Source organism: Rattus norvegicus, chromosome 10 (genome assembly GCF_036323735.1).
Source record: "Rattus norvegicus strain BN/NHsdMcwi chromosome 10, GRCr8, whole genome shotgun sequence".
NCBI lineage: Eukaryota > Metazoa > Chordata > Mammalia > Rodentia > Muridae > Rattus > Rattus norvegicus.
In genome coordinates, this window is record NC_086028.1 from 37,549,659 (window position 1) to 37,564,136 (window position 14,478).

The following is a 14,478-nucleotide window of genomic DNA, read 5'->3' on the forward strand; positions in this document are numbered from 1 at the left end:
GGCTTGGCCTTGCAAGCTCAGTAATGAAGCTATTGTGAGACCAGAATCAGGTCAGTGGTCTAAGATTTAAAAAAAAAATAGAGAATGTTTACCTGATCCCACCCCAGATGGCACAAGTGGCTTACAAAGGTCTGGTTTAGAAGAGAGATGTCTTAGCTCTGACAGCTAGCTGTGTGTGTATGTGTGTGTGTCTGTGTTGGACAGGGCATACCCACACCAGTATGTTTGAGTATTGTCTTAGGGTTTGCAATGCCGTGAGGAAATGCCATGACCGAGGCAACACTTATAAAGGACAACATTTAATTGGAGCTGGCTTACAGGTTCAGAGTTTCGGTCCATTATCAAGGTGGGAGCATGGCGGTGTCCAGGCAGGCGTGGCACTGGAGGAGCTGAGAGTTCTGCATCTTGTTCTAAAAGTAAACGGGAAAGATTGGCATCCTTAGGCAGCTAGAAGGAAGCTTTCAAAGCCTACACCCACAGTGATGCACTTCCTCCAACGAGGTAACACCTACTCCAACAAGGCCACACCTCCAAATAGTACCACTCCCTGGGCCAAGCATATTCAAACCACCACAGTGTACATGCCACAGTGTACACAGAGGACAGAGGAGGATGTTGGGGAGCCTCCTCTATCACACTCCATCGTATTCCCTTGAAAGAGGGTTTCTCGTTGAACCTAAAGCTACACTAGTGGCTCGCAAGCTCCAGGAATCCTCCCCGCAGATCCAGAACCACACTCAGAGGTTTGCATAAGCGCTAAGGATTCAAAGCCAGGTGCTTGTCTTTATAGAGAAAACGCTCTTACCCACTGAGCTAAGTGCCTTGCCTGCTGGGTCTTTCGCTGGGATGGATGCTGTAAATGGTATCAAACACTTTGCTGGGTGCTCGTTCTGAAGATGGCTTTGGCCTGTAAAACCTGCAGGTCCATGAACAATGGTCCTCTGTTCTTTGCTTGACTTTAATCCAGGCTTACATGAATTATCCACAGAGAGCTTGAGAGTGCTCTTCTGAGAGGGTAGAGAGCCTCACCAAGGGCTGACTCAGGACTACCCTCTTGCCAAATTGCAGATGACCCTTCCAGTGGCCAAGGGGTCCAGAGCCTCTGCTTTCCAAGGAAATCCTTGGAATTCCCATTCTCCTGTATACCCATGCCTTCTCATCTGCAGGGCAGAAAGCCAGGATGGAAACACTTTCATCACCCTGCTTCCTCTCATGGTACCCTGAGTCCACAAGGTCCGTATTCCCACTGAGGAACCGAAGCCCACGACAGGAGGAGATGTTTGCCATTGGCAAGGCTAGGGTCAGCCTTCCACTTCACTAGGCCATTGAGAGCAGGCCATGCAAACCAAATAAAACCCTGGACAATCCCGATCTCTGCCACAAATGTTTCTCAGAAGCTCAGCAATTCTATAACCTCCATACCTTGTCTCAGCTGCACATGGGAAAAGGATAGAGGAGGCCCATCTAAAAGCCTGGGCCTAGGTTTGTGTCTCCCACCACTGCTGTCTGATATCTCTGTGCTAAGCCAACTCTATCAGCAGTGGTGAGTCCCACAGAATAAACCCTTTCGTATCAACTAGAACTGGTTCATTGCAGACTGGCACTTGCTCTCTAGGCAGCCGCTGCCTGACTCAAAGCCAGTTTCTCTTTGGCGCCTTGGCATCCACTTCTCTCCTTCCTCCCTGAGGAAAATCAGCCCCAGGCTGGGCTCCAGCTCTCTCTGCTGTGGGGTGCTCCCACGGATGCCATGGGAAGAACCCGCAGATGTGCATCATGTTGCGTCTAACTGGTTTGAGCTGCTGCCCTGGGAACACACCTCTCTTCTCTGACAGCAGACTCCAAGCTCCACACAGGAGGGAGCTGTCTCAAACGGACTCTCCCCTGTAAGCCCAGACAGTGGCACAGAATCTGGCATATACTGAGCTCTCAATAGACACTTGTTGAATGGACAATCAAAATACTCTTCTTGGACACCCGAATGGATGCTTCTGAACACAGGTGAACCTAAGATTGCCAGACCGGCCTCCGTGTCACAGCCTGGTCCATCTCTCTCTCCACACCTAGGATATCTGTGACCATGGGTGACCTGCTGCTTAGTGGCAGGAGCCGACTTTTTCTAACAAGTGTTACTGAGGTATAGGTAAAGGCTTTCTGAGAGAAATCTCACTGGAAAACCAACTCTCCTCTTTCTAAGGAAAAAGAGATTATCAGCTGCTGACACAGCCTCTTGGGTCACAGATGAAGTGGCTTACCTGAGAGCAGAGGTTAAGCAGTCAATGAGATTGTGGGGAAACTCCCAAGAGGCCTTTGCCCTTGATAGTGGAAACCACAGCTGGAGAAGGAGCCACACTACTACAAAGGATGGAAGGCCTATCAGCCGCTCTTTTCCAAGCCAGCAAGCACATCCAGGGCAAGGTGCAGCTCACATAGAGCCAACATGTCCTCTGTAGAGCCTGGGTAACAGGGAGATCTGTGTGCTGGTCCACAGTTACCCAGCAACACTGTGTGCCTTAGCACAGCAGTAGAACCATAGCAGGATGCTCTGGTGGCATGATATGCCTCACCTTGTGGGATTTCCCCTTAGAGTAGCAGTGCAGATGCTCACATATGGCTTCTTCTCCACCGGTGGGATCGCCATTGTTAACCCATTTTTTACTTGGGGAAACTGAGGTTCGCAGAGATGCACCCAAGTATTTGAGGGGCTTGCCAGTGACAGAGCTGGATCAGGAACCCAGGCAGTCTGGCTTCTGCATGTGTGTTTTACCCTTTGCCTGCTGCATACAGGGTGATAGCAGCTAAGGGGTAATGGCAGCCAGCAACACCCTAGCTGCCCAGTGTGCTCTGATGAAGGCTGTCCCTAACCTTACATCAGATCCTCAAGGAAAACTGCCTCCATCTTCCTCTTTAATTGCTTTCAAGTGGCGTGTGTAATTTGTCTTGTCCATCAGAAGGAGGAGGGTATGTGAACCACATAACTATGCATTTCCACAGGAGCACATAGAAAGAACTCATGGCACCTACAGAATGTGTTTTATTTATGTATGTTTATATTCCTTGAATAAATTGTGTGTGTGTGAGTGCATGTGTGTGTACATGTAGAGGCCAGAGGACAACCTCAGGTGTCATCCTTAGGAATCTTTCTCAACAACTTTAAAAAATATTTTTTTAAAGCAGGGTCTCTCATTTGCCTGGAGTTCACCAATTAAGATAGAGTGGCCGGCCAGTGAGCTCCAGGGATCCTCCTGTCTCCAGGTCATGATCTCAGGGTCATGCCACCGCCCCCACCCCAGCCTTCTGGGGATCAAGCTCAGGCCTTCATGGTTGTGAGGACTTTACCAGCTGAGCTGTCTCTGCAACCCCTTGAGTCTCATGTTTAATAGCTTTGGGGAAATGTAGTTTGATAGCTGTATGGAGATACCATTCTAGGATATAATGTAAGACGAAATTTGTTTATTTGAGCCAATCGATGACTTTTTTTTTATTTTAGTATACTTACAGAACTATTCAGTCACTGCTACAGGCAAATCTTAGAATATTTCTATTACCCCTGAAGAAACTTCCTGCCCCTCTGCTCCCACACCGCAACTCCCAGCCTGAGGCAAGGGCTCAGCCACCTTCTGTCTCCATGGTTTGCCTCTTCCAGGCATTTCGTATGTGTGTCAGGCAGCAGGGGCTCCTTGTGTCTGCTTCTCCATGAGCACCGTTCTCTGTGTCAGTCCTCTGCTCTTCTGTGCTGGGAGAACATGTTCCGTTGTATCCGCCGCTTCTTAATGGCTCTGTCACCTGGTTTGCTTCCATTCAATGGGCTGTCGTGTCCCCTCCTTTGGAAGGAAAAAGAAACTGAATCTTAAAGAAGTCATATGCCCTTGTTGGAGACATCATAAGCAGAGCTGGGCTAGCCCCAGGCTAATGGCTTCTGTTTGATTCACCCATACATTTATTTAGAATCCCTTATGTGCCCAGTGCCATGCTGTGAGCAAGGTACACTCAGAGCATCCACTGTGGACTCTTCGTTCTCTAGGAGGGGAGTGAACAGCAAAATGAGAAATGCTGGATGGTGATTGGTAATAAAGGTGCATAAATAAAATCATATGAGGGGCCAGCAAGATGGCTCAGGGGACAAAGGTGCTTACTACTCAAGACCGATGGCCCGAGTTACCTCCACAGAGAATGCATATAGACGCCACAGACATGTCCTTTGACCTCTGTACATGTGCTATATATGATCTTTCAATAATCATAATCATAATAGTAATAATAATAAAGATCCTATGTGAAATGTAACAAAAAAGGCAGAAATTTTTGGTTTGGTTTTTGTTTGTTTGTTTGGTTTTGTTTTGTTTTTTTTTTTTGTTTTTTTTAGCATTTTCATTTCACCTAAACCTTTCTCAAAATTTTCACCCAGCATCAAGTGTTTAAAGGAATTATCCAGGTGTAGGGACAACGTCCTGCCATGCTAACATTCAGAAAGCTGAGACAGGAGGGTTGTTTTAAGTTCAAAGCCAGCCTGTGCTACCAGGTTAAAATCCTGTTTGAAAAAAAAAAAAGGAAAAAATATGTTTTTATGTGAAAAACGTTCAGACTCGAGACTCAGTGTTTGCGAATCTTTTTCCCCTGTATTGCTCAGGGATGTAGTTGCAACTACAAAATGTCTTATGGATGAGGTAGCTTCAGCCTGTACTCTGTAGGGGTGAATGCAAGACTCTCCCAACCTCCATGGCCCTCCTATCCCCACCCCTGCCTGGCAAGGAAGCCTCCTTCCCACTGTGCCAATCCAGGTCAGTGCAGAGGCCCCAGGAGCCTGGAGCTGAATGGAATCAGTGTGTGAGAGCAAATTACCCCAGTTATCTGGCCATGTAGAAGGCTGCAGCACTGCCTTTCATGAAAAATTAAAGCCTTGTCCTGATCTGATGGAAAGGAATGGATGAGGCAGCCTGCGAGTAGGGGGGTTCAGCTACTGTGCATCAGACGATAAACTGCATGTTTTCCTGACTCTGGGGATGGATGGGGAATGTTAAAGAGAAAAACCACAGAAGAAATTAAGATTAAATTTGCAAGCCCATAATATCGGGCCTGCATTCTAACAACAGCAGCAAAATGAGACCTGCTCCTAAAAATGCATTATTTATCCCGGCCTGTTATCACAGTGACAGATGCTCCTCCCAGAGGCTCGAACCCGAGTGGGTTACAGAAGGAGACCAGAGATAGACAACCAGCTCACAGATACAGTTAGAATTTCAGATGAGCTGTGGAAGCTGCATTTTTAGGCCTTTCCGTGGACCATCATGCCATAAATCGTGAGGACGAAGGCAGCTGAGTGAGGCTAAGTCCAAACGAGGCCACAGTATGCTCTGTACACAGCATAAATTTTATCAAGAGGGGGTGAGAAACTGGGGTTGGCTATGCGGCTCTTCCCCGCGTTTTCCATTAGTAGAATCTTGAGAAGCGTTCTGAGTGGTTTGGGGTTCAATGGGGACCTTCCACAGAAGAGCGCAATTTGCTTCCTAATGAAATTCACTCACAGCAACATGTACAAGGGAGAAAGTGTAAAAGAGAAAACTGTCCTGCTGGTGTCAATGGCTGGCATCCGCCTCCAAAGCCATCGCTGTGAAAGTCACAAAGACCAGGCAATGAAAAGTTTACAGTAATCGTAGTATCAAGTGATATGACATACCCCCCAATTCGAAGTCTCCATTAGGACCCACAAATAGTTATCGATTATCCAGGCAAAATTCTATCTGAAGTTCTGGGAAACTGGCGTCTCTCGTGGTGAGGGGAAAAGAGAAAGAATTTTAGATAGAATTTTGAAGATAACATTTGAAGAAGAGGCTTTGGGAAAGTTACTGTCAGACAATTAAAATCTCAGCCACTTGACTCCCGGAAGAAGGGGCGGCAGCAGAATGTTCAGGGGTAGCATTATCCCCCAGTGTTTCCTGAGGGGGCACGGGCTGGAGCGCTACCGAGAGAAGATGTTGGGAGGTCACTCAGTGTAGTTTCAGTCCCAGCCTTGATGGTCTCGAACAAGCCATCTCTCCAGCCTCAGTTTCCCTCCTCTTTGAGTGTGATTAAAAAACAAAACAAAACAAAAAAAATAAAACAAAACAAAACAAAAAAACGGGGTTGGGGCTTTAGCTCAGTGGTAGAGCGCTTGCCTAGGAAGTGCAAGGCCCTGGGTTCTGTCCCCAGCTCCGAAAAAAAAAGAACCAAAAAAAAAAAAAAAAAAAAAAAAAGCAACCTCTCCCCATAGGTCCTTTTAGGATGTAATGAGATGCAGGAAACTGTTAAAGGCTGGATAAGGAGTGTAGAGTGCCTGCCTTGCATAATGGCAGACTATAGGTCAGAACTAGCAAAAACAGAACTTGTTAGAATGGGGCCAAAGAGATAGATTGTTGGCTGAAATGCTTGCTGCACAAGTAAGAGGACTGATTTTAGATCCCCAGGACTCAAGTAAATGTCTGTACCTTATAATTCAAGCCTCAGGAGGAGGAGACAGGATCCCCAGAGCAAACTGCTAGCAAGACTAGCCACACTGGTGAGGTATAGGTTTGATCGAGAGACCCTGCCTCACTGAATAAGGTGAAGGAAGGATAGAGGAGAATCTGATGTCAGCCTTGGGCGCGCGCACGCGCACGCACACACACGCACACACACGCACGCATGCACGCACGCACGCACATATGTGTACACCAAAAAATAATAGCAAGAGAAGAGAAAGAAAGTAAGAAAATGGCATAGATTGGTTTATGGGTCGTTTCTAAGAAATTTAACCCCCTCCCCTTAGAAATTAGAGCCATATTTTCAAAGGTTATCTGACAAAACCAGAAACTATCAACAGATATGGAATAATATGTTTAAAAACCTCCCCCTCTCCCTTTCTCCTCTTTTCCTTTTCTTTCAATTCTTTTCTTCTTCCCCTTCCTTCTCCTTTCTTTCCTTCTTTTGTAATTTTTTATTGGATACTTTATTTGTTTACTTTTCAAATGTTATCCCCTTTCCTGGCTTGGTTCCCCTCCAGAAAGCCCCTATCCCATCCCCTCTCCCCCTGCTTCTATGAGGATGCTCCCCCACCCACCCACCCACTCCTACCTCCCTGCCTTGGCTTTCCTCTACACTGGGGCATTGAGCCTTCACAGGACCAAGGGCCTCACCTCCCATTGATGTCCAACAAGGCCATCCTCTGCTACATATGTGGCTGGAGCCATAGGTTGCTCCATGTGTACTCTTTGGTTGGTGGTTTAGTCCCTGGGAGCTCTGGGGGGGGGTCTGGTTGGTTGATATTATTGTTCTTCCTATGGGGTTGCTCAGGGCAATGGTTGGCCGCAAGCATCCACCTCTGTATTTGTCAGGTTCTGGCAGAGCCTCTCAGGAGACAGCTATACCAGGCTCCTGTCAGCATGCACTTCCTGGCATCCACAATAGTGTCTGGGTTTGGTGTCTGTACATGGGATGGATGCCCAGGTGGGGCAGTCTCTAGATGGCCTTTCCTTCAGTCTCTGCTCCATATTTTGTCTCCATATATCCTCCTGTGAGTATTTTGTTCCCCTTTCTAAGAACCATCCACACTTTGGCCTTCCTTCCTCTTGAACTTCATGAGGTCTGTGAATTGTATCTCAGATATTCCAAGCTTTGGGGCTAATATCCACTTATCAATGAGTGCATACCATGTGTGTTCCTTTGTGACTGGGTGACCTCACTCAGTATGATATTTTCTAGTTCAATTCGTTTGCCTGTGAATTTCATGAAGTCATTGTTTTTAATAGTTGAGTAGCACTGCATTGTGTAAATGTACCACATTATCTGTATCCATTTCTCTCTTAAAAGACATCTGGGTTGTTTCCAGCTTCTGGCTATTATAAATAAGGCTGCTATGAACATAGTGGAGCATGTGTCCTTGTTATATGTTGGGGCATCTTTTGGGTGTATGCCCAGGAGTGGTATAGCTGCCCACTCTCTCCCTACTTATTCAATATAGTACTTGAAGTCCTAGCCAGAGCAATTAGACAACAAAAGAAGGTCAAAGGGATACAAATTGGAAAAGAAGTCGAAATATCACTATTTGCAGATGATGTGATAGTATTTTTAAGTGACCCCCAAAATTCTACCAGAGAACTCCTAAACCTGATAAACAACTTTAGCAAAGTGGCTGGATATAAAATTAACTCAAACAAATCAGTAGTCTTCCTCTACTCAAAGGATAAACAGGCTGAGAAAGAAATTAGGGAAAAGACACCCTTTGCAATAGTCATAAATACTATAAAATATCTTGGTGTGGCTCTAAGTGAAAGATCTGTATGACAAGAACTTCAAGTCTCTGAAGAAAGAAATCAAAGAAGATCTCAGAAGATGGAAAGATCTCCCATGCTCATGGATTGACAAGATTAATATAGTGAAAATGGCTATCTTGCTGAAAGGAGTCTACATATTCAATGCAATCCCCATCAAAATTCCAACTCAGTCCTTCATAGAATTAAAAGGAGCAATTTGCAAATTCATTTGGAATAACAACAACAAAAAAAAAACCCAGGATAGCAAAAACTATTCTCAACAATAAAAGAACTTCTGGGGGAATCACCATCTCTGACCTCAAGCTGTATTGCAGAGCAATCATGGTAAAAACTGCATGGTATTGGTACAGAGACAGGCAGGTAGATCACTGGAATAGAATTGAAGACCCAAAATGAACCCACACACCTATGGTCACTTGATCTTTGACAAAAGAGCTAAAACTATCCAGTGGGAAAAGGATAACATTTTCAACAAATGGTGCTGGTTCAACTGGCAGTCAGCATATAGAAGAATGCAAATCAATCCATTCTTATCACCCTATACAAAGCTCAAGTCCAAGTGGATCAAGAACCTCCACATAAAACCAGATACACTCAAACTAATAGAAGAGAAAGTGGGAAAGAGCTTTGGACACATGGGCACAGGAAAATTGTTCCTGAATAGAACACCAATGGCTTATGCTCTAAGATCAAGAATTGGCAAATGGGACCTCATAAAATTGCAAAGCTTCTGTAAGGCAAAGAACACTTTCAATAGGACAAAACAGCAACCAACAGATTGGGAAAAGATTTTTACCATCTGATAGAGGGCTAATATCCAACATATACAAAGAATTCAAGAAATTAGACTCCAGAGAATCAAATAACCCTATTTAAAAATGGACTACAGAGCTAAACAAAGAATTCTCAACTGAGGAATATTGAATGGCTGAGAAGCACCTGAAGAAATATTCAATATCCTTAGTCATCAGGGAAATGCAAATCAAAACAACGCTGAGATTACACCTCACATCAGTCAGAATGGCTAAGAACAAAAACTCAGGTGACAGCAGATGCTGGTGAGGATGTGGAAAAAGAGGAACACTCCTCCATGGTTGGTGGGATTGTAAGCTAGTACAACCACTCTGGAAATCAGTCTAGTGTGGTTCCTCAGAAAATTGGACATAGTACTACCTGAGGACCCAGGTATACCACTCCTGGGCATATACCCAAAAGTTGCTCCTGTGTCATTTTTAACAGGTAGTCAAGAATAGCAGGCAAACACGTAGTATAGAGCTCCTAGTTCCTTGAGAAGAATGCAATGGTGGAAAAGACCAAGCTTTCTGAGAGTGAAATGGAAGCACGGTTTTGTGTGCCAGGCCCAGCCCCCATGCGTTAAGACACTCCTGGAGAAGCCATCTTCATGGGGCAGCCTTCAGAAGGATAGGTTAGTTTATACAGATCTGCCTGATCTAAAGATGGAGTAAAATTCTCTGACCTCAGTCCTAGGGACTGGGCATCCCTGGCCCCAGCTTAGCTTGGTCCTTGGCCCTGTCCATTCATTTCCCAGGTCCATATTGTGAGGCACAAGAGACAACTTGAGCCTCAACCTTTCAGTTTTGAGTTAAATCCATGTAGTAATCTACAACTTACTCACCAGATGGTCTACTGACCTGGGCCAACGAGGTCCACTGTCCATAGGAAAGACAACCTCTGGCTTCTAAATAGAGGAAATGTGGTGGACTAGAGTAACTCAAAAGGTCACGAAGGGCATTGTCATAGGAGGGAAAACACTGTCCGCTCAGAGATGGCTCACACATGGGTGAGGATGGCCCATCTGACATCTGATGCTCTTTTCTGTGTGATGCTTTACTACGGAAATAAGTGGCCATGCTATAAAACTTTCACAGGATAATTTGTTCCTCTGCAACCTCTCCCTAGCCAGCTTCCCCATGTCAGTCATGAATATTTATGTCTTGTCTTCTTGAAATGCTTAGAAAAGGAAAAAACAAACTTTGCTCTGTCTTAAATTTTTCTGAGACATAGAAGCATTGGTCTAAGGTGACAATGAGGTCCAGCTAAAACCAAGGGCTTGGCAGGAGCAGTGTTCAGGTGCTGCAGTTGCTAGGGAAACATAAACAAACATCTGTTAAGCCCAGGTAGGGCTCTGGCAGCAGGATAAAGAAGTGATTTCACCCCACCCCAGATTGATGAGGGAGAGTTGGCGGGGTTACTCCTCTGTATCTCTGAATGGCCCACCTCACCGTTGGGTAGGGACTCAGGAAAGCTGTGTCCATGAAACTCTGTGCATAGCTCCCATGCTCCACCCACTTTCTCCCCAGAAATTATTGACCACTTGGATGACTTTAGGAGAGTGACTTGTGAATCTTGTTAGTTTCTTGTATTTTCTGGGGCTCATGAGTTTCCTTAGCTTCCAGAACTTTAGGACACACCTCCTGCCCTCCATTCAATCTGGAGGGAGCTGCCACACGCCAGACAGAGCTCAGTCAGGGCTTCAAACCCTGAAGCACAGCATCGTGGCGCACTTCTAGACCAGCTTTCTGGAGACCCGGCTGGATGCTCATTTGAGAGTTCCAGAATTTGAAATCATTCCAGCAAGATAGTGAGAGCCTATCTCAAAACAAATAAACAAATAAACAAAAATCAGAGGGCTGTACGGCATACGTGAGAGAAGGCAAGTGCCCAAGATGTATTAGTAGCTGGCTGTTGATTCTACTGTGGTATTTTTGCAATTCAGCTTAATGGAATCAGGACCATGCTAGATGCTTCCAGAGGTTTTTTTTTTTTTTTTTTTTTTTTGCCATCTCTGCTCTTTCCTCAGTAGTCTCCTCACACCCTCTGGCTGGCCTTAGGTCCCGTCTTTGCCTTTCCCTCTGTCCTTTCTCCTCCCCCCCTCCTCTATCTCCCCCTCCACTTCCTCTTGTATTTGCTTTCGCCACAGTCATGTGCACACCCACTGCACCACCCCGGTGCCTCCGCAGACGGTCCTCCACAGGCTGCCCTCCACCCCGCTGCAGCCTCCGCTCTGCTGTTCGGAGTTACTAGAAAGCAGGGGCTGTGTGCACACACGCTGGCAGGGTGGCTCGTGCGCCAACACAGACTCATTCCCAAGCAAATTCTCTGAAGCAAGGGGAGGCTGATTATGCGGGACCACTCCAAATTCAATCTGCTGGTTATGTTATCACTGGAGCCCGTGATGGAAGCAGCGCCCGATAATTCAGACTCGCCTATTACTTATTCTTTATCTAGAGGAAATAAAGAGAAACAATTACCTTGGTGTGACATTCTGCCATCTCTACAAAGCCACCTTGCACCCGAGACTTCGCCAGCAGCCGAAATAACGAGTTAAATGCTAAATATTTCATGGAGAAGAGTGGTGGGGCTATTGAAAATAAATTTAAAAGACCTTCATGTATTCTGGTCATATATCCCAGGCATAAAACTCCTCCAGAGATAAAATGGCTTTGTGACAGGCGGGGCAATGAGAAGGCAGAGTGAAGGAGGTGGGGAAAAGAATCCTAAAGAATCCTGCAACCTCGGGGTGACACGGCATCGGGGAGCAGCGCTGGAAAGGCATCTTGGAAGTAATTGAGGTTGGACTGTTACTGCAGAGCCCTTTTCAGTGATGAATTCTAAATTATGAATGACATCTTGTTATGTCCCCTTCTTGCCCACCTGTTGGCAGACGACTGGAAAAACCAATGCAGATGTTGTTGTGCTGGATAAACTTCTCAGGGACCCAGCCTAGAGCTTAGACTCAGTCTGAGCTTGAGAAATGTGTTGTGTGGCTCTCAGATCCTCGCGGACATAAATGTCCAATTCACTGGATCTTGGAGCCAACCAGGGCTGGATGTGAGTCTGTGAACCCTTGAGACATGAACACATTCTCTTTCATTTTTCTTACCACTGAGGACAGGTGGTGGGACCCTAACATGAGGAGGATGCTAAGGCCACAAGATGACATCAGCAGCTCGAGGAATGCTGGGAAATCTTCCTATTGATGCTGACAATGCTGAGAGTAAGGGAATTCCAAGAGCTAGAATGATAGAACTTGGGCTGGGGAAATGGGTTCCATGGATGAGGCTTTTGCCACACAAGTAGGAGGATCAAAGTTTGGGTGCCCAGAACTCATGTAAAATCTAGGCAGGTATGACAGCCTCCTGTAGTCCCAGCATTCAGGAGGCAGAGGCAGGGGATCTCGGGGACAAGCTGTTAGGCAGACTAGCCACATATGTGAACTCTGGGTTTTTTTTGTCTTTGATCTTTGTTGTTATTGTTGGGAGTTTTTGTTTTGTTTTGTTGTTTTTGACACACCTTGCCTCAGTAGAGTGCAAAGTGGGAAAACAGTATCCCTGACACCAACTTCACGCACATGTCAACACGTATGCATCCATACCCATGTACACATGTGCCCGCGTGCACCTACACACGTGCAAACTTTCACACAAATTACAGGACTAGTGCACTTAGAGGATTAGCCAAAGCTACAGGGAAACTGCTGATGTTTACCGCCGTTAAAGGAAACTGCTAAGAAAGGAGGAAGATAATTTAGCAGTAATCACGGCTATGCTGCCTCTTTTCACTGACCCTGGCATTCACAGCTTTTGCTCATTGCATCAAGCATTCTTGGCAATTAAATGTGCTCGCCTTATTAATGCCAGGGCCAGGGAGCAGAAAATGAAGGGCCTCCATTGCAAATAGCTGCCTGATGTTGCACTGCCTGCCTATAAGTCAGGGAAGCCATGGGCCTCTGCCCATCCCAGTGCCCAGACCGCCTTTGATGACAGTGCAGAATAGAATTATTGACATAGATGAGCAAAGCCTGACATTTTCTGCTGGTCTCTGCACTTTCCCACTGCATGGGTAGAGCTGGGACACTCCTCTGTATGAACCAAAGACACGGCAGCCCTTCCCCGAAGTCTGAACCTGCCTACAGAGAGCCGTGTGCTCTACTGAGCCCTCAGGGAGAATATGAGCAAACCTCCTCTCGTCCATCCCCTTGGGTACTGTGAGCTGAGTTGCTGAACACAGAGCAAGAAAATGGTTCAGGAGCCGAAATCTGGACAGTGGAAGGATCGTCAGCCCGCCTGAGACCCTAGTGACCAGGACAACATTACCAGGAGAGCTACCTATGTGGAAGATGCCAAAGCGGGCGCCATATTCCCCATTTCCCTGAAGATGAGGACCAGCTCTTTGTGTTTCCCTGATTCTAGGACAGGAAGAGACGACAGCAGAGGTTGAAGCAAGACCTCCTGTCCGCTTTTTTTTAAAATGGGGTGGGGGACGGGCATGCTACCTCAGTGTCCAGATTTCTCTACCCTCTCCTTAGAGTAGTAACATAAAAGACATTTCGTTTAAACATGTCTAGGGAAGAGCATTGCTCCGGTAGCTGAGGTCTGACTCCACTTAACTTTTGACTCCATAACCACTCGGCAGCCACATCAAGGCTGCCAAGGTGGCCTTTTCCTACTAAGTACACCTGACCAGAGCTGAGTCTGTACTCCAGGGGCCATAGAAGGGACATGCTGCATGCAACAGAGAGCCAGAGAGCCACAGCATCCATCTCTAGCCAAAGGCTCAAGCCTTGCTCTGCCCTGCTAAAGCCTTGCAGATGGGGCAGCACGCAACTGCCTGCCTGGAAGGCTGCCAAGCTTCTGACAGGCTTTGACGTGTCACCTCTACAGAGCACACCATCGATTTTTTTTCTCTCTTTTCAAATCAGAGTTTCTCCGATAGTCTCTGAAAACTGGGATCAGAGCCCTAGATGAGAGCATGTTGGACAGGCAAGGTTATCTTCTCTTGAGAGAAAATCGACAGCCACCCCCACGGGGAGGAGAAGTGTCTAAAGCAACAGGGACAGGGAGGCCTGTCAGAACCTGACCAGGGTGGTGCACTCTGCAGAAGTCACACGGTGTTTGCTGAGAAAGAGAGATCACGGGCAGGAGCTCCCGGGCCACGGTTCTTGATAATTTTCTTTTGAATAGGAAGGGTGTTGAGACAGGGTCTTGCTATGGAAATGGCTGGCCTAGACTGCACTGTCTAGACAAGGCTGGTTTCAAACTCTGAGAGAGCTACGCACCTCTGTCTCCTGAGTGCTGGGGTTAAAGGCATGTGCCGTCATACTGAGCTTCCCTCCATAGCTCATCAGCGTGGATCCACATAAGGGGCACAGTGCAGCAGGCAAGATGGCAAG

General features: G+C 46.5%; 1 protein-coding gene and 1 long non-coding RNA gene across 3 annotated transcripts in view; one reads left to right on the forward strand and one right to left on the reverse strand.

Annotated features, from left to right (window-relative positions):
- Window positions 1–14,478, forward strand: part of Fstl4 (follistatin-like 4) — a 433,118-nt gene that overhangs the window by 137,371 nt on the left and 281,269 nt on the right.
- On the reverse strand, window positions 3,445–12,258 carry LOC134480790 (uncharacterized). The gene is made up of 2 exons (XR_010055612.1): window positions 11,558–12,258; window positions 3,445–3,821 (listed from the first exon to the last, which is right to left on the reverse strand). It is a non-coding gene; the product is annotated as an uncharacterized LOC134480790 (long non-coding RNA).